The sequence below is a fragment of the Pan paniscus genome, chromosome 5, assembly GCF_029289425.2.
Source record: "Pan paniscus chromosome 5, NHGRI_mPanPan1-v2.0_pri, whole genome shotgun sequence".
Classification (NCBI taxonomy): domain Eukaryota; kingdom Metazoa; phylum Chordata; class Mammalia; order Primates; family Hominidae; genus Pan; species Pan paniscus.
The window spans coordinates 114,861,753-114,888,291 of NC_073254.2; positions in this window are offsets into that span (position 1 = coordinate 114,861,753).

Genomic DNA, 26,539 nt, shown 5'->3' on the forward strand with positions numbered 1-26,539 from the left:
GAACTCAAACAAATTTACAAGAAAAAAACAACCCCATCAAAAAGTGAGCAAAGGATATGAACAGACACTTCTCAAAAGAAGACATTTATGCAGCCAAAAGACACATGAAAAAATGCTCATCATCACTGGCCATCAGAGAAATGCAAATCAAAACCACAATGAGATACCATCTCACACCAGTTAGAATGGCAATCATTAAAAAGTCAGGAAGCAACAGGTGCTGGAGAGGATGTGGAGAAATAGGAACACTTTTACACTGTTGGTGGGACTGTAAACTAGTTCAACCACTGTGGAAGTCAGTGTGGCGATTCCTCAGGGATCTAGAACTAGAAATACCATTTGACCCAGCCATCCCATTACTGGGTATATACCCAAAGGACTATAAATCATGCTGCTATAAAGACACATGCACATGTATGTTTATTGCGGCACTATTCACAATAGCAAAGACTTGGAAGCAACCCAAATGTCCACCAATTATAGACTGGATTAAGAAAATGTGGCACATATACACCATGGAATACTATGCAGCCATAAAAAATGATGAGTTCATGTCCTTTGTAGGGACATGGATGAAATTGGAAATCATCATTCTCAGTAAACTATCACAAGGACAAAAAACCAAACACCGCATGTTCTCATTCATAGATGGGAATTGAACAATGAGAACGCATGGACACAGGAAGGGGAACATCATACTCTGGGGACTGTTGTGGGGTGGGGGGAGAGGGGAGGGATAGCATTAGGAGATATACGTAATGCTAAATGATGAGTTAATGGGTGCAGCACACCAGCATGGCACATGTATATATATGTAACTAACCTGCACATTGTATACCCTAAAACTTAAAGTATAATTTAAAAAAAAGAAATAGAAAAAAAAAAGAGAAATTCTGCCAACATCAGCAACATTCATCCCAGAGTCCCTTCTTTCAACTACTCCACATACTGTTGTCTGTCATAGTACATTCCACTTCTAATTCTATAATGTAGTTTGAGAATGCTACATCACTTAGTTTGAATTGTTTATCAATTTAATTGCATGTGATATAACAATTTGATTTACTCTACATTATTTAAAACTTTGCTGGCAGAGATGCATTTATAAGGGATGATACACAAGTTTTCATGTTAAAAATGGAACTTTGAAAAAATTTGAAAAAATTGAGCTGAACTTTTGATGCACTCAAAGGTATTTTGGAGGAAAGTTATTTTAATATAAAAACAGGGAAAAGGATGAAGTTGGAACTCATAGAACAACTCTGATTGTGACTATTCAGTATATGGCTATTTTATCAGTAAAGAGACACTGAAAATCCTCAGAGAAAAGAAGCAAATGTTTTCATGCTTGTCAAAAGAACAGGCACGAAGAAGCCAAAGAAATTGAATCACTTAATGACAGGCAAATTTTGGCAGTCTATGTTTATCATGGGTATGAATTTATGACTGTACAAAGCAATAGTATTATCTTGTCTGTACGGTCAATGTTAGCCATATCACTACAAGGAACATATATTAGTGACTGAAAATATCTGAAGAATAAACTCTAAAATGATCACAGATACTGTATTGCCAGCTCTTGGCATGGCCTAGAGCTAATAGTAAAAATATATACCTTATTTGCAGCTTTCTAGCACCTCCCACCTAAGGGAAATAATAGCAAGTTTTAGATTACAACTCTATTTATCTCTTAAACAACCATGTCTCAATTTTGATGTTGTGATTATATCACAATATTGTATCTACCATAACTGCATGGGTTCTGGCATTACTTGAAGAAATAGAAATAGCTATATATATAATTATTTTGTTTGAAAGACAAAAGCCCTCAAGAGAATTTTATTCAGAAACTTAAAAGTGTAGAAAAATATAATTATCTCATGACCTAAATTGTGTTTAAAAAGACAATACAAAATAGTTATATCAACACAGGCAAAAAGACCAGTGACACAACACAAAAGCTGACAGAACAGGTGCAGTGCTGATACTAAATCAGTACTGAGCCGTGGGGACTAATCACAGCCTGTTTTATCTACTCTATTTTGGTTCAGACTCTATCTCAGAGTCTGAAGCTGCTGCAGGGCTGTATTCAGCTACTAGATAGGGCTTGGGACCAGGTGTGAGTGAGTGTGTGTGTGTGTGTGTGTGAGAGAGAGAGAGAGATTTGGAAATAGTAAATGGTGCTGTATTACTAGATAATTCTAAATTATATGTCAATATTTTTCTTGTAATTATATAGAATTTTTTATATTTATAAACAAACAAAACAACAAAAAAATAATTTTCCCTTAATGCACATCAACTGTTTACAGATGCCACAGATTTTGAGAGGGAGATGCAGTCTGTGGCAAAATAACTTAATATACTGACATGAGTACCATTTATTTAATTCCTGAATAAAAATTATATTTCTGGTTAGAGAGGCAATAATTTTAGGGAGCTATAGACTGCTTTGAACTCCAGGACATAAAGTCCATTGCAGCAGATTTAAGTCACTCCTTACTGGTTTTTTACTGGACCTTACCATTATTTCTTCTGTCTCTCTGAAGATGTAAAGATAAAAGGATAAGGGCAGGAATGTTTCCTTCTAAGCGGAGAGGCTCTGGTCTTTTACTACAATAGTCAGTGCTCCAGAAAAAAATTCAAGAGGCAAAGTCTCCTTAGAAACAATAAAAAAGATTCTAAGTATCATATTTTTTGTACCAAATGCATATAGTTTTCATTAAATCTTTTGAAGTATATATTTAAACTGACTGTATTGCTCCCAGAAGACTAAACACAAATTTGAACTCACAAGCTTTGGATATTGTATTGCACTTTTTATCACAGAAGAATTTGCTTTGGTATACAAATTATAAAAGGCATGCATATATGGGTCTAAGCCAAAAATATTAATCAATAAAACAAAACAGGGTGCAATTTTCATAATTACAACTGCACTAACCAGTGTAGCAGGATTTAAGGTACAGTCTTGAGTGTTACCTTATGATAAATGTGCATCCTTCAGTTGTCTTTTAGGTAGCGTTAAGTTCCAGTTACTCCCAGGTAATTATTTTTCTTTAAGGATTTTTAGAGATAATATAATTGGACATTTTGTTTATCAGACAACACTTAGGACAAAATTTAAGACAATTATTTTCTTGTTGTAAAATTGTTACTATCTGTGTTTTTGTTGTGTAACAACAATGAGAAAGGGTAAATTGAAGCGGTGTCAGAGTGGTCTCAGAGAGGCACATTTGGAGACTTTTGAGAAGGTTTTGGGTGAGAGTGGATCAGGGCCTGGACCAACATATTGACAGTGAGTTCCATGTGGTGATGGCTTTGGAACCCTCCCTGATGCGGGAATATGTACCATCGGAAGTGTGGAACACTAACCTAGCCCCATGCCTCATTATGGAAGTCCTTCTCCCATGAACTGTTCGTGGGAATACACATTTGTTCATTCTGTACAGCTTAACAATTATATCACCACATGAATTGTACATAATCCTCTACCCAACAATTCACAAGCAGGAATTTACCCAAGGAAATAAAGAAGTATAAGAAGTAAAGAAGACACAAAAATACATTGTGATAGGTCCCACCCAGGCCTGGATTCTAGTTCTCTTCCGTTTTACAGAACAGGAAAGCTTTGGTTGACAGTCTGATCATCATTCCCTTACTTGCTATGAACTTGTGCATGTGTGACGTATGGTCATATTTTCATAAATTGTGAAAAAAGAAGATAGGGCCAGTGGCACAGTTAGAAATTATATTCAGAACCCTGTTTGATCCACGTGACATGAATTGCTAAAAGCATTACAAAAGTTATTATAAAAGGTAATTTTCAGAGTTTCAGGATTACATGGTTGGAAGTTGAGATGTCAGAAAGCCACATTCAGGGTTTTCTACATCCTTTCAGAAATTCAATCTAGACGAGTTGAAACTAATCACCACTGGCCTAAGCTTCTTTCTCATGAGGATCTTGTAAAACACACAAAGCGGACTTCATTGATTACCCCTGGCCTTTTGCCTTTTGTTACATTGAATCTCTCCAGCTATTACAAATGACTGTCACTTATAAAAGACTTATTTGTTAGCATCTTATTTTTTCTGAGGGGCATAAAAACAGTTCTTTGTGATACTATGTAAAATATACATTAAAAAAGTAAACACCTAAATAGCATTAATTAGCATTAACAATATGACAACTATATGTCATGACATACACTAAAACAACAATTAACGACAATAATAGCAGCTAACATTTATTTAGCACTCACAGTATTATGACCTTACAAGGTACTCTTTTATAAGCTTTATAGAAAATGACATATTTAATCTTCACAAAAAGCCTTTGAAGTTAGTCCTGTAACTATCCCTCTTTTACACATAAGAAACCTGAAAAACAGAGAGGAAAACTGGCTTACCCAACATCACACAGGGAGACAAGATTTGATCCCATATAATCTGGCTTTAAAACCAGAAATTCACTCCACTACATTCAATATTAAAATAGTTCACATGTGTTGTCTTTTTTTCTCCTTACTTTAATTATTTTTTAAATGATTATATAGGAAGATATTCAAACTATATTGTTGGAAAAAAATCAGAGTTTGGAAAATAATAAACATGATCCTATGCATATAATCTCATACACATACACAGACAAACATACACATGTTTTTGAGAAACAACATAACAAGGATCCTAGGGGAAAATAAGAGCAGTGGCCTCAGGCTAATGTGAAAAATCATAATTCTTACTAAATTAGATTCACTTATCTACTTCTCTGATCAATGTGTTTTCTCATCTGCTGGTCTTTTTGGTGACGTTTCCATTCTCTTCCTTAATCTTCCATAACTTTAAGCATTTGATTCATGCGCAATGTAGAAGCTCAAAAGGCATATAGGGTATAAAACCTGATATATACATATATATATATATACACACACACGCACATATGTATACACACACATATATATACACACATATATATACACACATATATATACACACATATATATGCATATATATACACACACATATATATGCATATATATACACATTAACAATTATATATATACACACACTTTCTGTATATACATAGAGAGAAAGTTAAACGCTATTTATTAAAATCTTAACAGTGTTCATTTCTGATGAAAGATTTAAGAGATTTTTGACTTTTTTGACTTGTTTATATCATTCTGTTATATAAAATTTTAATGAGAAAATATCATTTTTATAAAAATATTCTGAAAAGTGAAATATGTAATTATATGGACAATATTTTAACTATATTATTTAAAAAAGCAGATTTCCAAATTTGTATGCATTTACGATGACATTTTTGTACTCTTGAGTCTACATGTATACTCAACATATACTCTTGTAAAGTGATGGAAGCACATCAAAATATTAATAATAACTATCTACATGTGTTCAATGCTTTTTTCAAAAATGTACTTTATTTTTACTATAAATTTGCATATATTATTTTTCATTGAGAAAAAACACTGGTACAAAAAACTTATTGAAGAAGAAAAGAGGGAAAGAGAAAAGCAGGGAGCGAGAGGGCATGGGAAATGGAGTTAGAAACATCTGGAAGATAAAAACCTAGTTCTGGTGCCATCATTTACTGGATGCCACTTTGCCTATATAAATCTTCTGTATTTGTTAAAAACTCATAGCAGAGCATAGTAATAATATTTTATTGTTGTGAGGTAAGCCTCATAGGATTACTATGTAGATTAAAGAGTTGATGAAAATAAATTCAGATCTTTGGAATGATGCTTCTCTTTGGCCTTTACCTCAAGAAACAACATAATAAAGATCCTAGGAGAAAAAAAAAACAGCAGTGGCCTCAGGCTAATGTGAAAAATCATAATTCTTACTAAATTAGGTCGACTTATTTATCAGATTGATGTGTTTTCTCATCTACTGGTCTTTTTGGTGATGTTTCTATTCTCTGCTTAATCTTCTGCAACTTCAAGCATTTGATTCATGAACCATGTACAAGCTCAAAAGGCTTTATTTTTCATTCAACTTAATCAGGATAGCATAACGGTTTCTGTATTCCTTGCCTATTCCTCAAATCATGGAGCATGGAATTGAAGCACACACCCAGATACTGGATGAATCCAGGTCAAGTGTTTTCCCTGGTTGTTGCCAACATAGGAACTTCTATCTTCCCCTTCTCAGGCTGAATTTTCTCCCCTAAACTCTAAATCATTGACTTTGGCCCTAAAATTTGGCCTAGTCATTATCAGTTAATTTTCAAAGTTGAAGATTACTTCCCACCCTTAACTCTAAAGTACTGAGCATTTCTAAGGCTTTGTGCTCCAGGGCTCTGCCTTTCTGCTTGAGTCACCCTAAGAAAGACTCCACAGGTGGTCTAAGAGCCTGTTAGCATGAAGACACTGAGGATGTCTGTATCACAGGCATTTTCTAGTTCTGCAGTTCCATGTTCTTAAAATGTTTGGGCCAGGTTGCCATGTACAATCATGTGTCTTTCAGAGAGGCCTGTATCCCTCTATCTGTTATTCTGTACATAAAGAATGCTGCTGATCTACAGAATATGTAGCATAGAAAAACTGACTCCTCTTGTGTGTTTTTGATTTAACCAATCAACCAACCAACCATACATCAAAAGCATGTTTAATTACCAGGTGGTGACTCTTTGGTATCCAGTTATTCTATTCCTGCTACCCCCCATGCCAGCACGCTGGTCATGCAGCTTCCTAGCCCTGCTTTGTACCCACATCAAAGCACTTACTGTGCTCTATTTTTAAATGGTCATTCTGTCATTTTTCTCTGGGATTATACTCTTTGCTCTCTGAGGTCAAGGGCAATATCTGAGCTTGCTCTCACTTCTTCCTGGCTCCAGGATACAGAAGCCTCATTAGGTCCTTTGTTCAAGTCATCCTAGGTGAGAGCAAAGGCACTTCAGCATCAAATCTATCTGGGGAAATTATTTAGTGATACTTTTGTGCCACATGTATTTTGTATCCTGCTTTGGATAAATAGAGAGTAGTGACCTGCCTTTCTGAATCAAATAACTGAATTTGGTGAATCAGTTTTATGCTCAATGTCATGTTTGTGTTCAGTACTAAAAATTGTTTCTCAAGGAAATCTTGAGGTACAATAGAAGTAGCATTGGATAAGAGTCATGTTAGCCAGAAGACACCAGTATTTAGATTCCCTTCATTTCTAAAATGGGAACTACTATATTCTCTCCCTTTTCTACACAAGGAAGATTATTTTGAGGATTAAATGAGATGATGTGTTTGAAAATGTCATCCCCAATGTAAAGGTTTTAGTCAATGTAAGTTAATATTAAATATTATCATGCCTAAAATGAAAATAACCACTGGGAAGGTATCTTAGTATTATTAACAGAGTTGGCTTGAAGGTCAAATGTCATCATCCTCACTATCATCACAAAGATAACAATATCAACTATAAGTATATGATGGGCATTTAGTATTTGCTAAAAACTCTTTCTAATATTTGTATATTTCTAATGTTCTTGACTTGCAAGGTAGGTATTATTCTCTCAGTTTATCAGGTGAGTAAACTGATGCTCAAAAAGAGAATGGCTTGATCAACATCACATGGCTTTTACATGACACAGTGAAAGAGAATTCTAAATTGTAGGTTCTCATCTTGGAATTCCAAGGTGACAGCAACAATAATAACACAGATTAGTTGTTTCTCTTACAAATGTAATGGATTGCTCAAAACATATGTGAATAAAAGACAAGCAATTGGAATGTACTCTAGGTCTGCTATTTGGCATTCTGCATCCAGGAGCTTTCTACCCATTAACTGAAGAATTACTCATTCCTTTGCCAAGGTGTCAGTTTGTGTACTTGAGATACATGAATTTCTTGGCACAAGACTCTCCCAGTTGGACTTGAAGGGGTAAAAAACACAAGTTACTAAAAAAAGAAATCTTTAACTTCTCCATTCTCTTACAGTTTATTTTTAATAGTAGAGTTAGGTCAAAGTGAGATTTTGTCATTTGACTTCTCAAGCCATCAACACAATGGAGCTTTTTACATGTTTCAAATATCAACATTTAGTTCTGCTAAGGGCGATATTTGTGACTGTGACTGGTATAGATTCATGTAAATTTCTCCCATCATTTCTGTCATAACTATTCTAGAAAATTACCTTCACAGTTTCCATGATAATTCCCATAGTTCTCTCCCACCACTATTTCAGGAAAATGTAATCTTCTATAATTTCAATCTGACTTTATGATTCACAGGAAACATTAATTTTTCTAGCTTCAGGGCTCACATGTGTAAAATTTAGATAATATTGCTGTCCTGAAGCTTTCTTTAAGTGAGATAATATATGCAGAAAACTAGCAGATTGCTTCATACATATACACCTGCTCATTAAATTCCAATTCCCTTCCCATTTCATTCGCATAGGATGAGTTGACCTTTGGAGATGAGGGTAACAAAAGACTGTGTCAGATTGTACATGTGCACACATTTTTTAAAGTACAGTAATTTTATATGTATAACACATCGATCTTATATAATCTTTTTTTCTTAAAGAAAAAAAGTAGAAATAAATAGTTTAAGTTTATCATGAAGTAAAGATATACATCTTAAAATGTTCTTAAGAATTAAGACTTATTAAAATAAGATCTAGTCTAAGGTCTCTCTGCAGGCTTGGGAATCAAGCTTTACTTTATTTCTTTTAACCAGAGCCACTTTATTTCCGTATTAAGTAGTTCTGCTCCATTTGACCCAGGGACTCTTAACCCTTATTTCAATTTATTTTCAGCTTTAAGTGGAGAATAATAATAGCACCTCTCTTATCCTTCAGAGGGTTGTTGTGAGGAGCAAAATGAGAATGAATAAAAGTGAAGGAACATTAACAAGATGAAAATGTTGAAATAAATATGTTAAGATTATTATATTAGGCAGTACCTTGAGTGGATATTTCTGTTAATTACAGAAGAGCTCAGGATCTAAAGAACTTATGCAGAAACTGCTACATGCTCTACAAAAATTTATGTTTGCCTCTTTTTCTGGGCGTATTGTTTAAAAAAACTGTTCTAAGTTTCTCTTTATGTGTGATTAACTAAATCATATCTAACATAGTACGAGCAGAATGATGTATTTGACTTCTAAATCTGGTACATAAAACCTCCTGTGTAGGCTTTCTTATGACTTTTTCTCTGTTTCCAGTTAGAGTGCTGCAATGGAAACAAGCTGCAAGGGAACCTGGACTCTTGAAGATGGCAAAGTCTGTGTCTACATGGGTTCATGAATGACTATAAGCAGGAGAGATTCATCACAGCTGATATTATATGAAGAAGTAAAATTTTATTATATGGAAGCCATTACACATGTTTGGGCCAATTTGTTAGAGCAGTCAGAATAAACCTAACCAACATAAAAATCAGATCTTATGGTGTTGAGAACGCTAATCTACTTTCGTATGTTTTGATAATCAGTTAAGTCCTCCTAATGAAAATGTAAAAATTAACACATTTGCTGAAATTGAAAAGAAAGAGGACATTTGCTGTCATTAACAAAGCCACACAAACATTTCTCAGTACTCATTTATAGAAACTATGTACCTGATATAATGCTTATAAAATTTTATAACATGGTCACGAGGATTAATTTTTATATTTTATATAAAATAATCACTCTATCAACAAGCTTATAGTTAGAATTCATTAAATAGTAGCTTAATATGAATAAGAATTACTGGGTTATTCATTTTTTTCCAGGGAGGTACTGATAATAATTTATTACTACTAATAATTACTATGTGTTTTTTATATTCTTAGAACTTTACATGTTCTTATTTAATTCACATAAAACGCCTTGGAGAAAATGCTATTATTATTCCCATTTTACACATGAGGAAAGTGACGGGCTAACAGGTTAAGCAACTTTCTAAGGTTGCACACAATATTGTTCGGGATAAGTAAGATTAAGCTCCAATAAACACACAAATTTCAAGGGTCTTCACAAAACAAAAGTTCATTCCTCACCAAGACTGCATTTTAGACTACTACAGGTTAGACTACTAAGACTATGTGTTAGTGAGTTTATAGGAGTCGATGGTCAATATTGTTGCTCAGGGACCCAAGCTGAACAACTTTTCATTTTGACACCAGCTTTCCCTGTCAATTGGTTAAAAGCAAAAAAACATGACAAATCATGCACTAGATCTTAAAGCTTCTTCCCAGAAATGATACGTGTTCAGTTCACATTTCCTCAGTCAAAGTGTGTGACAGGGTCATACCAACTTTCAGAGGCAAGAGCAATACAATCACATACCTGAAGAAAGAGAAGTAAATTTGTGTGAATATTATTATCTTAAAGTACATGTATGTCTAATAAGTGGAGGAGGAAGGATGCAAACTGAGGCAGTTTGGTTCCAAAGTTAGGATTTTTAACCACTAAGTTCTTTCTAGATAACAAAGGTCTTGGGTGTAGTAAAATCAGACTGAATAAGCAGTCCATAGCCTCCTGATAGGAATCTGGTAATTTTGTGTAACTTGGTGTCATAGACAAATGACAGCTTGCGGGATTTTAGCATTGTTCTGTTGGTACATCTGGAGGAGTTAGGGCCAGGTGACGTCCAGGACCCCTTTCTGCTTCTGTCAAATATCTTCTAAGGACACAATTATAAAATAAGCCTTTTCTCCAGGAATCCTTGTACTATTAGTTATATAGACCGTTATCCCTGAATCTGACTATAACAACCAGTTCTGATTCATAACTTTTCTTCAGTTGGCTGAGTAAGAGGGTCACCTTCATTTGTATAACACTTTGTAATCTACAGTACTCTTTCATAATCCCACCTCCTACCATGCCCACAAGTTTTGAAGGTATGGTAAAAAGTAATTTATAGACTATGAGCCAGCAATTATTCATTCAATGTTTCCATTGTGCTACACAGCATTTCTTACTAAGAGATAGGGTATAGTATGCCAGTTGTTGCTGAGACCATGAAAATTGACTATCTTGTAATTTCAAAACTTTTGCTAAATAAAATTTAACATTATTCTTATTATTTAATGGAAGCTTAGCTTAAAATAAAATAAACTAGAAACTGAAAATAAATGTTTCTTCTGGTTAAACATGCCTTAATATATATGCATATTTATCTGAAGTCAGTTTCACCTCCCCATACAAAACAGAAAAACAAAATTTAAAATTTAAAGAAACCACACACTAAAACGAAGAAATTGAAAAAGGCATATTGTTTCTAAAGACAAGAAAGCAGGAAAGCAAAGGCTTTTTTCCCTTAATTTGTATTGACTTATTTATTACTATGTGTACAATTTGAAATGTTTTGACATCTGTACAATTAAGAATCATTATCACAGTCCAGTAAATTTATAGGCCACCCAAAATGTTCCTTGTGTCTGTGATTCCTTTCCCCCTCACTTCCTGTTCTCAATACTCCTTGCCCAATTCAGGCAATAACTAACTTTCTTTCTGTCGCTAGATTAATTTACATTTTCTAGAAATTTATGTAAATCAAATCATAAATATATTTGTTCTCACTTGGGTTTTTGCCTTCAGCATAATTATTCTGAGACTCAACCATGTTATTGCTTTGTTGATAGTCCATTCTTTTATTGAGTAGTATTCCAGCATATGAATTTACCACAGCTTATCCGTTGACTGATGAATAGTTCAATTGTTACCAAATTTGGAATTTTATAAATTAAACAGCTATGAACAAATGTATGAGTCTTGGTATGGACACATGCTTTCATTTCCCTTGAATAGAGATCTAGGAATGAAATGCTGAGTGATTTGGCTGGTAAATGTTTAACAATTTAAGAAAATGACAAACTATTTTTCAAAGTGATTGTATCACTTTTTTTATCATCAGTAGAATATAAGAGCACAAGTTTTTCCCCATCTTTGACAACACTTGGTATAATCAGCCTTTTAAATTTTACACATTATAATAAGTATATGAGTATACCGTTGTGATTTTAATTTGCATTTTTCTAATGACTGATGACAAAAATTATTTCACGTGCTTATTTGCCTTCCATATGTCCTTTTGTTAACTGTTGGCTCAAAACACTTCCCAATTTTGCTTAATTGAATGGCTTGTTTTATTATTGTGTTTTGAAAGGTCTATTTATTTCCCTATAGCTATTAATTTGCATATCATTTATCTGTTTGTCTTATATGGAATATTAATATGCATATATATTCTCAATATATATAGTGCATAAATTTATTTTAACAGATATATGATGCAAATACTTTCTCCCAGCCTGTGGCTTATCTTTTTGTTTTCTTAATAGTTTCTCAAAACCAAAAGTTTTTTGTGAAGTCCATTCTATTAATTTCTTCTTTTGTGATGTCGCTCCCAAGAATTCGTTAACATAAGTCTCTTATTTTATCTTTCATAATTCTTATATTTTTATGTTTAACCTTTAGGTCTGTGATCTATTTTGAATATTTTATTTGGTGGAAGGTATGAACAAAAGTTAAATTTTTGCATATGTATATTTTAATTTACCAGCAAAAAATATTGAAAATTTTTATCTCTTCCCACTGATTACCTTTGTAGCTTTATCAAAAATTAGTTGTTTATATATGTGTTTTTTTATTTATATACTTGTTTGTTTTGTTTTGTTTTTTGTTTTGTTTTTTGTTTTTTTGAGACAAAGTCTCTCTCTTTCGCTCAGGCTGGAGTGCAGTTGCACGATCTTGGCTCACTTCAACCTCCGCCTCCCTGGTTCACGCCATTCTCTTGCCTCAGCCTCCCTAGTAGCTGGGACTACAGGCCCCGGCCACCACGCCCGGCTTTTTGTATTTTTAGTAAAGACGGGGTTTCACCGTGTTAGCCAGGATGGTCTGGCTCTTCTGACCTCGTGATCCGCCCGCCTCGGCCTCCCAAAGTGCTGGGATTACAGGCGTGAGCCACTGCACCCGGCGCATTTATATACTCTTTATTCTGTTCCATTTAACTTTGTGTCTATATTTTGTCAAATCTATGTTTTTATTACTTGTAGCTTTATAATAAATCTTAAAATCAAGTATTGTTAGCATTTCAACACTTGTTTTTCAACGATTTTACTATTCTAGACTGTTTGCATTTCTGTATTAAATTTATTATCCTGTCAATTTCTACCAAAACTGAAACAAAAAAAGCTTTAATTTAGAATATATAGTGAATATATTGAACAATTTATGAGACTTGATATCTTAAAAATAATGACTCTCCTATCAACAGGATTAACCGATTTATTTAGGTCTTTTTTATTTTGGTAGATTTCAGTGTACTGATTTTTAATGATTCTTCTAGATTTATCTATATTTTTATGTTATTAGATATGTATTATATATTTTTGATTTTACAAATGATATATATGTTATTAGGCATGATATATATATTATATATTACATTGGTAGGATGGTGGGAGTGGATATGTGCATGTATTGTTCTATTCTCAATTTTTGTTTAATTGTTGGTGGTATATAGAAATATGTTTGATTTTTGTATTGATCTTGCACTTCTGTGTAACTCCTTTCTCTCTGTTACTGTCTTCAGTGAACTCTAGCCACTTGGTCTCAGACTGTCAGCTCCATCTTCTCCACTAAGAGGTCTATCAGGATCATACGGTTTCTCCTTCACACACACAATCTATGTGTGTGTGTGTGTGTGTGTGTATGTGAGGTTTGGCTGTGTGTGTACACACATATATATACATACATGTATTAATATATTAAGTATATATATACTTTATATATATATACTAAATAATATATATGCTAAATTATCTATTTGGTAGAATATAGAAATTTGAAACCCATGTTTATGAGAATGGGAGTATATGCATGTGAGATAGAATCAAGGCTGTCATTAATTGCTTACATTATTATTCTTAGAAAGACTGGGTATTTGGTAACACTGCATCCTCTTGAAGCTGGGCTGCAAAGTGATGGTGCAAACTGGGAAATTTACTGAAAATGTTCATAAGGAACAATGACCAATCCTAGACCAGATGGGAGACAGCTGCCCAGAATCATAGTGAAAGGACTCTAGTTCAGATGGTTACAGGAAGGCATGGGACTCCAAGAAAGAGGTCTTCATAGATAGGAAATAAAAGTACTTGATAGATTAACTGTGGGTTTTAATGTATTGCAAAAAAATTTACAGTTGTCAGGATACTTGGGAATGAATTAATGGTATGTACCCAGAAATGTAAAAAATGTAATGAGGCAATTAGCAACTTCAGGGAAAATTAAAAATTGTACAGGAATGAATATGTGATCTCTGTGGCTTTAACCAGGCATAAGATTTACATAGCATGATGTCACTATGAATACTGATTTAATGAAAAATGATAAAGTACAATTAGTGAGATGGCAAGAGTCAATGTACATGTGTGTCCATGGTGTAAAAGCACAGACTCATCTCTACAGCAGGTAGAAAATATTGTGCACTTAAAAATCAAGAAAGAACAGTATGGTTTTTTTATGTTTAGAATTATATAGGCAAAATATATAAAAAAGAAAATTAAAGTGGTTGCTTTGCATCAGTAGGAATTGGGGTGTTTTAGTAGTGAGCAGAAGGCTTCTAGTTATTATTATTTTGTAGGTCTAAATGCATTTATTATTTTGACTAGATTAAAAGTAAATCAAAACAAAGTTATCTCAATATAAACTTGCATCAAAAGCTTCAAGGTGTTTGGTTAAGAGTTAAGAATATGTAGACAAACCGCCTAGTTTAGAACCTCAGCTCTACCCCTTATTAAGTTGTAACTTGAACATATTACTTCACCTAGTGATGCTTCAATTTCTTAATCTGCAAAGTGGAAATAGTAGCTGTATCTGCCTCATATGGCTTTTAAGGGGAATCCAATGAGTTAATCTTTGTAAAGTGCTTACAATTGAGACTGGTATATAGTAAGTGCTATTTTGTAGTCTATTATAGCAAAAGCAAAACAAAAGGACATTGATGTTGTAGTAATGCTATTTTGGCTTGTTTTTTATATTTCTACTGAAGAATCAATGCCAAGAACACAGCAACATCACTCGACTTTAACAGCAATGCTATTTGCATTGATTCGCACTAGATTTAAAGTATTCAAAGATTTTTAAAAATAAGTTGTTTTTGATGCTCCTATATCTGCTTGAAGAAACATTTTCTAGCACATTAGTCAGAGTATGATTGCCCATTCTGTTCATACTGTGTTCATTCAAGATTTTTTTTCCAAAGTACTGAAAATCCTGCAATATGATTTTTCAAAACCTGCAGTATGGGGGCAACAGCTGGCCTGGTCAAGCTTCTTGGCCTAGTTGTGAGCTGGAGTCTGAGATGGATTACTAGAAGAAAAGTTGACCTACTTTGAATCTTTAGGTAGGAGGAGTTTGTTAAAGCAAAAATGATCCTGAAGGATGATATTGATATAAAGAGTAGTTCATTCCAGTTTCCACTTGTCAGCCACTAGGGAATATATAAACTACATTTGCCTCAAGGCATCAGCTTATCCTGTAAAACCACTGCAGTATTATTCCAAAATGTGTATTAAAATCAGCAACAAAACAAAATCAACCTTTTTTAAAAAATTATTTTCTTATTTCAGTAACCTTTTTGGGGTTAGTTGGTTGAGAATATATATTGCTATGAGGAATTTAATATTGTAAAAGAAACACGAATTTAGACAAATGTATCCCGTTAATATATATCCTATATCTTGAGACAAATATATCCCAATAACTCATAAGAAATATTTAAAGAGCAATATAATATTGAAAATTTCTAACAATAGGTTTTAGAATATTTGGTATGTCATGAGGTCCTCAAGGACAGTGACTTTTCTTTTCATTTGTGTGCCTCTAAAACTCTGTGCAAAATCCCAGACAAATTCAATGTTCAGTGAACACTTATGTCATTGAGTTAAACACTGGTTAAAAAATCTTTTCAGGGGATATTTTATTTTTATTGTGACTCTGAGTCTGTCGTTATAAATATGCAGTTTATTCATAATATTGTACCATAAAGGTCACAATGACAGGGCAGTGGAAAAAATATGAATATAGAAACTTGAAGATGAGTTGATTCATTTCACAAAGGTAAACAGCAAATGTTGCATAACTGTCTGCTTTTAATTAGCTTGTCAAAAGATTTTGACAAAGACCTCCAGTGGATTACTGAACAAACCTGGATGCAGATTACTTCTATTGAATCATTTATTGTCTTTCATAGGTTTTAATAGAATTGATCTAATCATACTCATTCTATTCTCTTATCAATTTTACACTCCTCTTTTATTTGCCTTTGTAACTATAAGGTTTTTAAAGATAATTTTTCCTCCTTTATGTTTGCTATAGCCACTCTCAGCTTTAACAAATATTTTAGATCTATCCTGATTTTTTTTATTATTATAGTTTAAGTTCTGAGATGAATATGCAGAATGTGCAGGTTTGTTACATAGATATACATGTGCCATGGTGGTTTGCTGCACCCATCAACCCATCATCCACATTAGGTATTTCTCCTAATGCTCTCCCTCCCCTTGCCCCCCACCCACTGACAGGTCCCATGTGTGATGTTTCCCTCCCTGTGCCCATATGTTCTCATTGTTCAACTCCCACTTATGAGTGAGAACATGTGGTGTTTGGTTTTCTGTTCCTGTGTTAGTTTGCTGAGAATGATGGTTTCCAGCTTTATCCATGTCCCTGCAAAGGACATTAATTCATTCTTTTTTATGGCTGCATAGTATTCCATGATGTATATGTGTCATATCTTCTTTATCCAGTCTAACACTGATGGGCATTTGGGTTTATTCCAAGTCTTTGCTATTGTGAATAGTGCTGCAATAAACGTGTTGTGAATAGTGCTGCAATAAATGTGTGCATGTGTCTTCATAGAAGAATGATTTATAATCCTTTTGGTATATACCCAGTAATGGGATTGCTGGGTCAAATGGTATTTCTGCTTGTAGATCTCTGAGGAATCCCAACACTGTCTTCCACAATAGTTGAACTAATTTACACTTCCACCAACAGTGTAAAAGCGTTCCCATTTCTCCATATCCTCGCCAGCATCTGTTGTTTCCTGACGTTCTAATGATCACCATTCTAACTGGCGTGAGATGTACTTTTGTGGTTTTGATTTGCATTTCTCTAATGATCAGTGATGATGAACTTTTTTTCACATGTTTGTTGGCCACATAAATGCCTTCTTTTGAAAAGTGTCTGTTCATATCCTTTGCCTACTTTTTGATGAAGTTTGTGTTTTTTCTTGTAAATTTAAGTTCCTTGTAGATTCTGGATATTAGCCCTTTGTCAGATGGATAGATTGCAAAATTTTTCTCCCATTCTATAGGTTGCCTATTCACTCTGATGATAGTTTCTTTTGCTGTACAGAAGCTCTTTAGTTTCATTGGATCCCATTTGTCAATTTTGGCTTTTGTTGCAATTGCTTTTGGTGTTTTAGTCATGAAGTCTTTGCCCATGCCTATGTCCTGAATGGTATTGCCTAGGTTTTCTTCTAGGGTTTTTATGGTTTTAGGTCTTACGTTTAAGTATTTAATCCATCTTGAGTTAGTTTTTGTATAAGGTGTAAGGAAGGCATCCAGTTTCACTGTTCTCCATATGGCTGGCCAGTTTTCCCAATACCATTTATTAAATAGGGAATCCTTTCCCCATAGCTTGTTTTTGTCAGGTTTGTCAAAGATCAGAAGGCTGTAGATGTGTGGTGTTATTTCTGAGGCCTCTGTTCTGTTCCATTAGTCTATATATCTGTTTTGGTACCAGTACCATGCTGTTTTGGTTACTGTAGCCTTGTAGTATAGTTTGAAGTCAGGTAGCATGATACCTCCAGCTTTGTTCTTTTTGCTTAGGATTGTCTTGGCTATATGGGCTCTTTTCGGGTTCCATATGAAATTTAAAGTAGTTTTATTCTAATTCTGTGAAAAAAGTCAATGGTAGCTTGATGGGGATAGTATTGAATCTATAAATTACTTTAGGCAGTATGGCCATTTTCAAGATATTGATTCTTCCTATCCATGAGCATGGAATGTTTTTCCATTTGTTTGTGTCCTCTCTTATTTGCTTGAGCAGTGGTTTGTAGTTCTCCTTGAAGCAGTCCTTCACATCTTTTATAATTGTATTCCTAGATATTCTCTTTGTAGCAATTGTGAATGGGAGTTTCCTCATGATTTGGTTGGTTGTCTATTTTTAGTGTATAGGAATGATTGTGATTTTTGCACATTGATTTTGTGTCCTGAGACTTTCCTGAAGTTGCTTATCAGGTTAAGGAGATTTGAAGCTGAGACAATGGGGTTTTCTAAATATACAATCAATCATCTGCAACAGAGACAATTTGACTTCCTCTCTTCCTATTTGAATATGCTTTATTTCTTTCTCTTGCTTGACTGTCCTGGACAGAACTTCCAATACTATGTTCCAATAGGAGTGGTGAGAGAGGGCATCCTTGTCTTGTGCCAGTTTTCAAAGGGAATGCTTCCAGCTTTTGCCCATTCAGTATGATATTGCCTGTGGGGTTGCCATAAACAGATCTTATTATTTTGAGACATGTTCCGTCAATACCTAGTTTATTGAGAGTTTTTAGCATGAAGGGGTATTGAATTTTGTTGAAGGCCTTTTCTGCATCTATTGAGATAATCATGTGGGTTTTGTCATTGGTACTGTTTATGTGATGGATTATGTTTATTGATTTGCATATGTTGAACCAGCTTTGCATTCCAGGGGTGAAGCCAACTTGATCATGGTAGATAAGCTTTTAAATGTGTTGCTGGATTTGGTTTGCCAGTATTTTATTGAGGATTTTCATACTGATGTTCATCAGGGATATTGGCCTGAAATTTTGTTGTTGTTGTTGTGTCTCTGCCAGGTTTTGGTATCAGGATGATGCTGGCATCATAAAATTAGTTAGGGAGGAGTCTGTCTTTTTTTATTGTTTGGAATATTTTCAGAAGGAATGGTACCAGGTCCTTTTTGTACCTCTGGTAAAATTCGGTTGTTAATCTGAATTTAATCTGGTCCTGGGCTTTTGGTTGGTTGGCTTTTAATTACTGCCTCAATTTCAGAACTTGTTATTGGTCTATTCAGGGATTCAACTTCTTCCTGGTTTAGTCTTGAAAGGGTGTATGGGTCCAGGAATTTATTTATTCCTTCTAGATTTTCTAGTTTATTTGCATAGAGGTGTTTATGGTATTCTCTGAGGGTAGTTTGTATTTCTGTGGGATCAGTGGTGATCTCCCCTTTATCATTTTTTATTATGACTATTTGATTCTAATCTCTTTTTTATTAGCCTGGCTAGCAGTCTATCTATTTTGTTAGTCTGTTCAAAAAGCCAGCTCCTGGATTCATTGATTTTTTGAAGGTTTTGTGTGTGTGTGTGTGTGTGTGTGTGTGTGTGTGTGTGTGTGTTTCTATGTCCTTCAGTTTTGCTCTGATCTTACTTATTTCTTGTCTTCTGCTAGCTTTTGAATTTGTTTGCTCTTGCTTCTCTAGTTCTTTTAATTGTGATGTCAGGGTGTCGATTTTAGATCTTCTCTTTCTCCTGTGGGCATTTAGTGTTATAAATTTCCTTCTAAACACTGCTTTTGCTGTGTCCCAGGGATTATTATATGTTGTGTCTTTGTTCTCATTGGTTTCAAAGAACTTACTTATTTCAGCCTTAATTTCATTATTTACCCAGTAGTCATTCAGGAACAGGTTGTTCAGTCTCCATGTAGTTGTGTGGTTTTGAATCTCTTAGTCTTGAGTTCTAATTTGATTGCACTGTGCTCTGAGAGACTGTTTGTTGTGATTTCCATTCTTTTGCATTTGCTAAGGAGTCTTTTACTTCCAATTATGTGGTCGATTTTAGAATAAGTGCTATGTGGTGCTGAGAAGAATGCTGATTTGAGGTGGAGAGTTTTGTAGATGTCTATTAGGTCCACTTGGTCTGGAGCTGAGTTAAAGCCCTAAATATCCTTGTTAATTTTCTGTCTTGTGATCTAATATTGACAGTGGGGTGTTTAAGTCTCTCACTATTACTGTGTGGGAGTCTAAGTCTCTTTGTAGGTATCTAAGAACTTGTTTTATGAATCTGTGTGCTTCTGTATTGGGTGCATATATATTTAGAATGGTTAGCTCTTCTTGTTGCATTGATCCCTTTACCATTATTTAATGCCCTTCTTTGTCTTTTTTAATCTTTGTTGCTTTAAAGTCTGTTTTATCAGAGACAAGGATTGCAAACCCTGCCTTTTTTGCTTTCCATTTGCTTGGTTTATCTTCCCCCATCCCTTTATTTTGAGCATTTGTATGTCTTTGATGCGAGATGGGTCTCCTGATTGCAGCATGGTCATGGGTCTTGACTCTATCCAATTTGCCAGTCTGTGTCTTTTAATTGGGGCATTTAGCCTGTTTACATTTAAGGTAAATATTGTTACGTGTGAGCTTGATCCTGTCATTATGATGCTAGCTGGTTATTTTGCCCATTGGTTGATGCAGTTTCTTCCTAGTGGATTGTTTTTACAGTGTTGGTACCAATTTTTCCTTTCCATATTTAGCGCTTCCTTCAGGAGTCTTGTAAGGCAGGCCTGGTGGTGACAAAAATCTCTCAGCATTTGCTTGTCTGTAAAGAATTTTATTTCTCCTTCATTTATAAAGCTTAGTTTGGCTAAATATGAAATCCTGGGTTGAAAATTCATTTTCTTTAAGAATGTTGAATATTAGCCCCCACTCTCTTCTTGCTTGTAGGGTTACTGCAGAGAGATCTGCTGTTAGTCTGATGGGCTTCCCTTTGTGGGTAACCCAACCTTTCTCTCTGGCTGCTCTTAACATGTTTTCCTTCATTTCAACCTTGGTAAATCTGATGACAATGTGTCTTGGGGTTGCTCTTCTCGAGAAGTATCTTTGTGGTGTTCTCTGTATTTCCTGAATTTGAATGTTTGCCTGTCTTGCGAGGTTGGGGAAGTTCTCCTAGATAATATCCTGAAGAATGTTTTCCAACTTGGTTCCATTCTCCCTGTCACTTTCAGGTACACCAGTCAAACATAGGCTTGGTCTTTTCACATAATCCCATATTCTTGGAGGCTTTGTTCATTCCTTTTCATTCTTTTTTCTCTAATCTTGTCTTCTTGCTTTATTTCATTAGGTTGATCTTCAAGCTCTGATATTCTTTCTTCTGCTTGATCGATTTGGCCATTGATACTTGTGTATGCTTCACGAAGTTCTTGTGCTGTTTTTCAGCTCCATCAGGTCATTTATGTTCCCCTCTAAACTGGTTATTCTAGTTAGCAATTCCTCTAACCTTTTATCAAGTTTCTTAGCTTCCTTGCATTGGGCTAGAACATGCTGTTTTAGCTTGGAGGAGTATGTTATTACCCACTTTCTGAAGCCTACTTCTGTCAATTCATCAATCTCATGCTCCATCCAGTTTTGTTCCCTTGCTGGTGAGGAGTTGTGATACTTTGGAGCAGAAGAGGCATTCTGGTTTTTGGAATTTTCAGCGTTTTTGCACCATTTTTTCCTCATCTTTGTGGATTTACCTACCTTTGGTGTTTGCTGTTGGTGATCTTCGGATGGAGTTTTTGCGTGGTCATCCTTTTTGTTGATATTGATGCTATTGCTTTCTGTTTGTTAGTTTTCCTTCTAACAGTCAGGCCCCTCTACTGCAGGTCTGCTGGAGTTTGCTGGGGGTTCACTCCAGACCCTGTTTGCCTGGGTATCAACAGTGAAGGCTGCAGAACAGCAAAGATTGCTGCCTTCTCCTTCCTCTGGAAGCTTTGTCCCAGAGGGGCACCCACCAGATGCCCGCTGGAGCTCTCCTATTTGAGGTGTCTGTGGACCCTCCCTGGGAAGTGTCTCCCTCTCAGGAGGCATAGGGGTCAGGGATCCACTTGAGGAGGCAGTCTGTCCCTTAGCAGAGCTTGAGCACTGTGCTGGGAGATTTACTGCTCTCTTCAGAGCTGGCAAGCGGGAACGTGTATGTCTGCTGAAGCTGTGCTCACAGCCGCCTCATTCCACAAGGTACTCTGTCCCAGGGAGATGGGAGTTTTATCTATGAGCCTCTGACTGGGGCTGATGCTTTCTTTCATAGATGCCCTGCCCAGAGAGGAGGAATCTAGAGAGGCAGTCTGGCTACACAGACTTTGCTGAGCTGTGGTGAACCCCACCCAGTTTGAACTTCCTGGTTGCTTTGTTTACACTGTGAGGGGAAAACCACCTACTCAAGCCTCAGTAATGGTGGATGCCCCTCCCTCCACCAAGCTGGAGTGCCCCATGTGGACTTCAGACTGCTGTGCTGGCAGTGAGAATTTTAAGCCAGTGGATCTTAGCTTGCTGGGCTCCGTGGGGGTGGCATCTGCTGAGCAAGACCACTTGGCTCCCTGGCCTCTGTCCCCTTTCCAGGGGAGTGAATGGTTCTCTTTCACTTGGGTTCCAGGTGCCACTGGGTTATGAAATAAAACTACTACAGCTAGCTAGTTGTCTGCCCAAACAGCCTCCCAGTTTTGTGCTTGAAACCCAGGGCCCTTGTGGTGTAGGTACCCGAGGGAATCTCCTGATCTGTGAGTTGCAAAGACCATGGGAAAAGTGTAGTATCTGGGCCAGATAGCACTGTCCCTCATGGCAGGGTCCCTCAAGGCTTCCTTTGGCTAGGGGAAGAATTTTCTGGACCCCTTGAGCTTCCCAGGTGAAGCAACACCCCACCCTACGTAGGCTGCACCCACTGTCTAACCAGTCCCAATGAGACGAGCAGGGTACCTCAATTGGAAATGCAGAAATCACCTGCGTTGTGCATTAGTCTCCCTGGGAGCTGCAGACTGGATCTTTTCCTATTTGGCCATCTTGCCTCGAGCCCTATCCTGATATTTTTATTTGGGTCTGAGTATGATGTTTCTGGTAGTGTTTAAACTTTTAGTTCTTGCTCTTCATTTTTAATAAACAGTTTTTTATCACACTCATTTTCTTTTCCCATTTGCTGTTATAAAATATACAAGTATGGTCATTTAAAAATATATATTCAGAAAAATGATGTCTTTTTAGAATGTCTGATTTCTTTGATCTTCTATTTCTCATAAATCTTTTCCATACCCCTCTTCATCATTACAAATAACAATGAAATGTTTCTGAAATTAGCAAGTTATCTACAGAATGAGATGATCTGACACAAATCAATTTTCATCTTCACAGTATTAAATGAATTAATTCACCAAGTAGCTTGCAAGATAATGAAAGCAAAATGCAAGCAAAGAAACTGAATGACCTTTAACAAGCCTCAAATAGAATTAAATGTCAAAGTCCTGAAAAGAAGTTTCCTTGTTTATTTCTAGCAGCTACATGTTTTAGCCCAGCCACAGGATGATGGTGAGTTGCTAGATGATTCTTATAACTCAGATTTTATTTCTGGTAAAGGTTTACTATTCCTAGCAGGATGACACTGTATTTTTTATTTGAATGATTTCTATCACTAAAACCCCTCAAAAATTATATTTTTTTTCTGAAAGAGAAACTGTTTTCCTAGATATTGCTTTTATTTGATATCTATAAAAAAACACAGGTTTAAGTCAAAGTTGGTAATGACATGGGCTCCACGTGTTTTCCAACTGTAAGAAAAGGATATTTTTCTAATCACAAGTCAAATACAGTAGACGAGCTATTAAAATGCAGGAAAATTAACAGTAATTGTCCACATCAAGATGAGGTATCATAAAAGATTAAAATTCTTATGAATCATATAAGAGAATGAAGAAAAAACAGAAACAGAAGTATCAAAAGAAATGTAGATATTATGTGATGAGAAAAATGAAGATGGGTTCTAACATAAAATTATTAATACTCTTCCAATGTACTATATTGATTGCATGCTATATAATATGTAAAGTTACTTATAACTCCATGGATTGATTTTATTCTACATTTGGAATTGTATATATCACATTTAGCTCATGTTCATTTTCAATTATAAAGAAGTAAAACAGGAAAGCAAAAGCAAAGAAACTTAAGCTAGGGCTTTACCAAACCATGCCAATGTAAAATAAATGGCTCATATACTGTTGAGTTGATTATATAGAAACCTAACAGCTTCCTCTAAGTGCAATAGATCACAAAAAAAGGGAGCTGAACTAGTGTCTTTATCCTCAATTCAGAGCACTAGCTAGGCATTATGTATAAATGTGGAAGAATCACCTGTTTTCCACTATAAAAGAGGATAAGAGAAGCATAGAAATTTAGGCTTTGAGTCACTAGATATCAAAAACAAAATATTATGACTATCAGTGCAGGAACAGTGTCATCTAGTTTTTGCCAGGATGTAAAGCATATCTCCTTAGACTGATATATTAGAAATGAAAAATTATGTCATTGATGATAAACACAAAAATTACAATGCGTAGGCAGATAATTTAGTTTTATCTTACCTAACTGCTATGGTTTGAAACAGTGCCCCAAAATTTATGTGTTGTAAGCTTAATTTCCAATGCAACAATGTTGGTAGGTGGGGCCTAATAAGAGGTGATTAGCTCAAGAGTGCGCTGCCCTTATGAATGGATTAATGCTGTTATTGCAGGAGTGGGTTAGTTTTAAAAATGAGTTCAGCCCTGTCTTGTTTCCTCTTGCTCTTGCCCTCTCTTGCCTTTCTACCTTTTGTCATGAGATGATGCAGTACAAAGGGCCTCACCAGATGCCAGTGTCATGCACTTAGACTTCCTAGCCTCCAGAACTGTGAGTCAAATAAATTTGTTTCTTTTAATAAATTAACCAGACTGTGGTATTCCATTATAGCAGTGTAAAGGGACTAAGGTACTACTTTAGCCACAGAAATTTAGAAATTCAGTCATTTCATTATATTCAAAGTATACTAGGATGGATGATATGTAGTTTAAACCCCATAAGAAATAATTTTAAATTTACAATATGGGTATATGTAAGCAAATGCCTATGGTCTTTTGTTTATTGCAGTAATTTTCTAGTTTAGATTCCTACCTAAATTCACTCTGTTAGGTCTCCCTGATTATAAAAAAAAGAACAAAATATATTAAATATTTACTATGTAAAAATCACTGTACAAGCATGTAAGAAATAGAGATATGTATGACACAGACCTCTCCTCTTTAAGAATAGTAAAAAATTATCAATAGCATACACACACAAAAAGCAATTATAATAAGAAATAATGTATAAAGTCATATTTATATATTAATTTATAATTGTATTCATATATTAATATATACTGATCACCTGCTTTTTTACATTGTGTAAGAATCCAACTGTCAACAATACCACTAAAGTTTTTGCTCTTGTAGTCTTTATAAATTTTGGAGTAATAAGACAGATAAGTACAAAGTAATAAGATAAATATTATAACAATGGACTTAGAGATATAACTTTCTCTTGTCATGGTTCAAGTCTGAATTTATTTTGCATATTGGATGTTAGTTATTATAAGTAAGTTAGTATGAAGAGAAAGCAGTCCAGGGAGGCAATTAGCATAAGCATAGTCCCTCCTCTGGAAGTCATACCATTGAAGACTTAAAATCTTTCTGACTTGAATGTAAGCCATTTGAGTGTAATATTTGAATAGATTTATTGTTTTAAATCTTTTTTTTTTTTGTAAATGCTACCTCAGTCAGCACCAGAAGTACTGTACACTACTACTTGGACATAGTAGGTGCTCAATAAATTTCTATCAATTTATTAATGTATATTCTCACCTATATATCTATTCTTAAATCTTTGCTTGCATGTTCAGATAGCAGTGATTTCTAAAGGCAGATTTGCATGAGTGAAATACTCCTGAATCTGACTTTTGGTTTACATGAGCTTCAATTTCCATATCAACACAATGAAACACAGTAGCACTGTACACCTTTTGCTTTACTTACAGTGTCAAATATAATTTGATGGCACTCCCATATTTTAAAAGCTGATGGAAATGTTTAAGAAGAATATAGTCTTCAGCCTGAACTTTGAATTTTGCATTATCATTGTGGCAGATTTAGTAAAATTTATTACTTGATAGATATTTCAATTTTTCTAGTTCTAACATTTATATATCAGGATCAATTACAATTAAAAATATACATATTGTCAAGAAATGCCTTAGAATCTGAAAGTATTTGAGAGAAAAATGCCTTGTGTAGAAAAATTTGAAATAAATCCTTTCACATATTAGCACTCTTCCTACTTCTAAAATTGTACCTTTTTTATCCAAGGCTGATTTTTGGAGATAGGAGAATGCATTGTGTAATTCTCAGGGCTGTGAGCAAATAGAACTTTTCTTTACTAAACTCAATAAGGAGCAGGCACCTAATCTGGATATTACGTTTTTGTGTGAAGGTGACTTTTCCTCATCTCATGCACTAGGCATTTAGTCTAACAGATGTTATTTGCAGACACTGCCTCACCACAAATAACAGTTTCAATGAGGTCAGGACCCTTTGCGTTCAACTTGTAGTCAGTGTTCTAACTGAATGGCATCTATGCTTACATCCAGCTTCAGGAGAAAACGCACACACACACACACACACACACACACACACACACACACACGGAAAAAATCTCAACCATTCCACAAACCACAT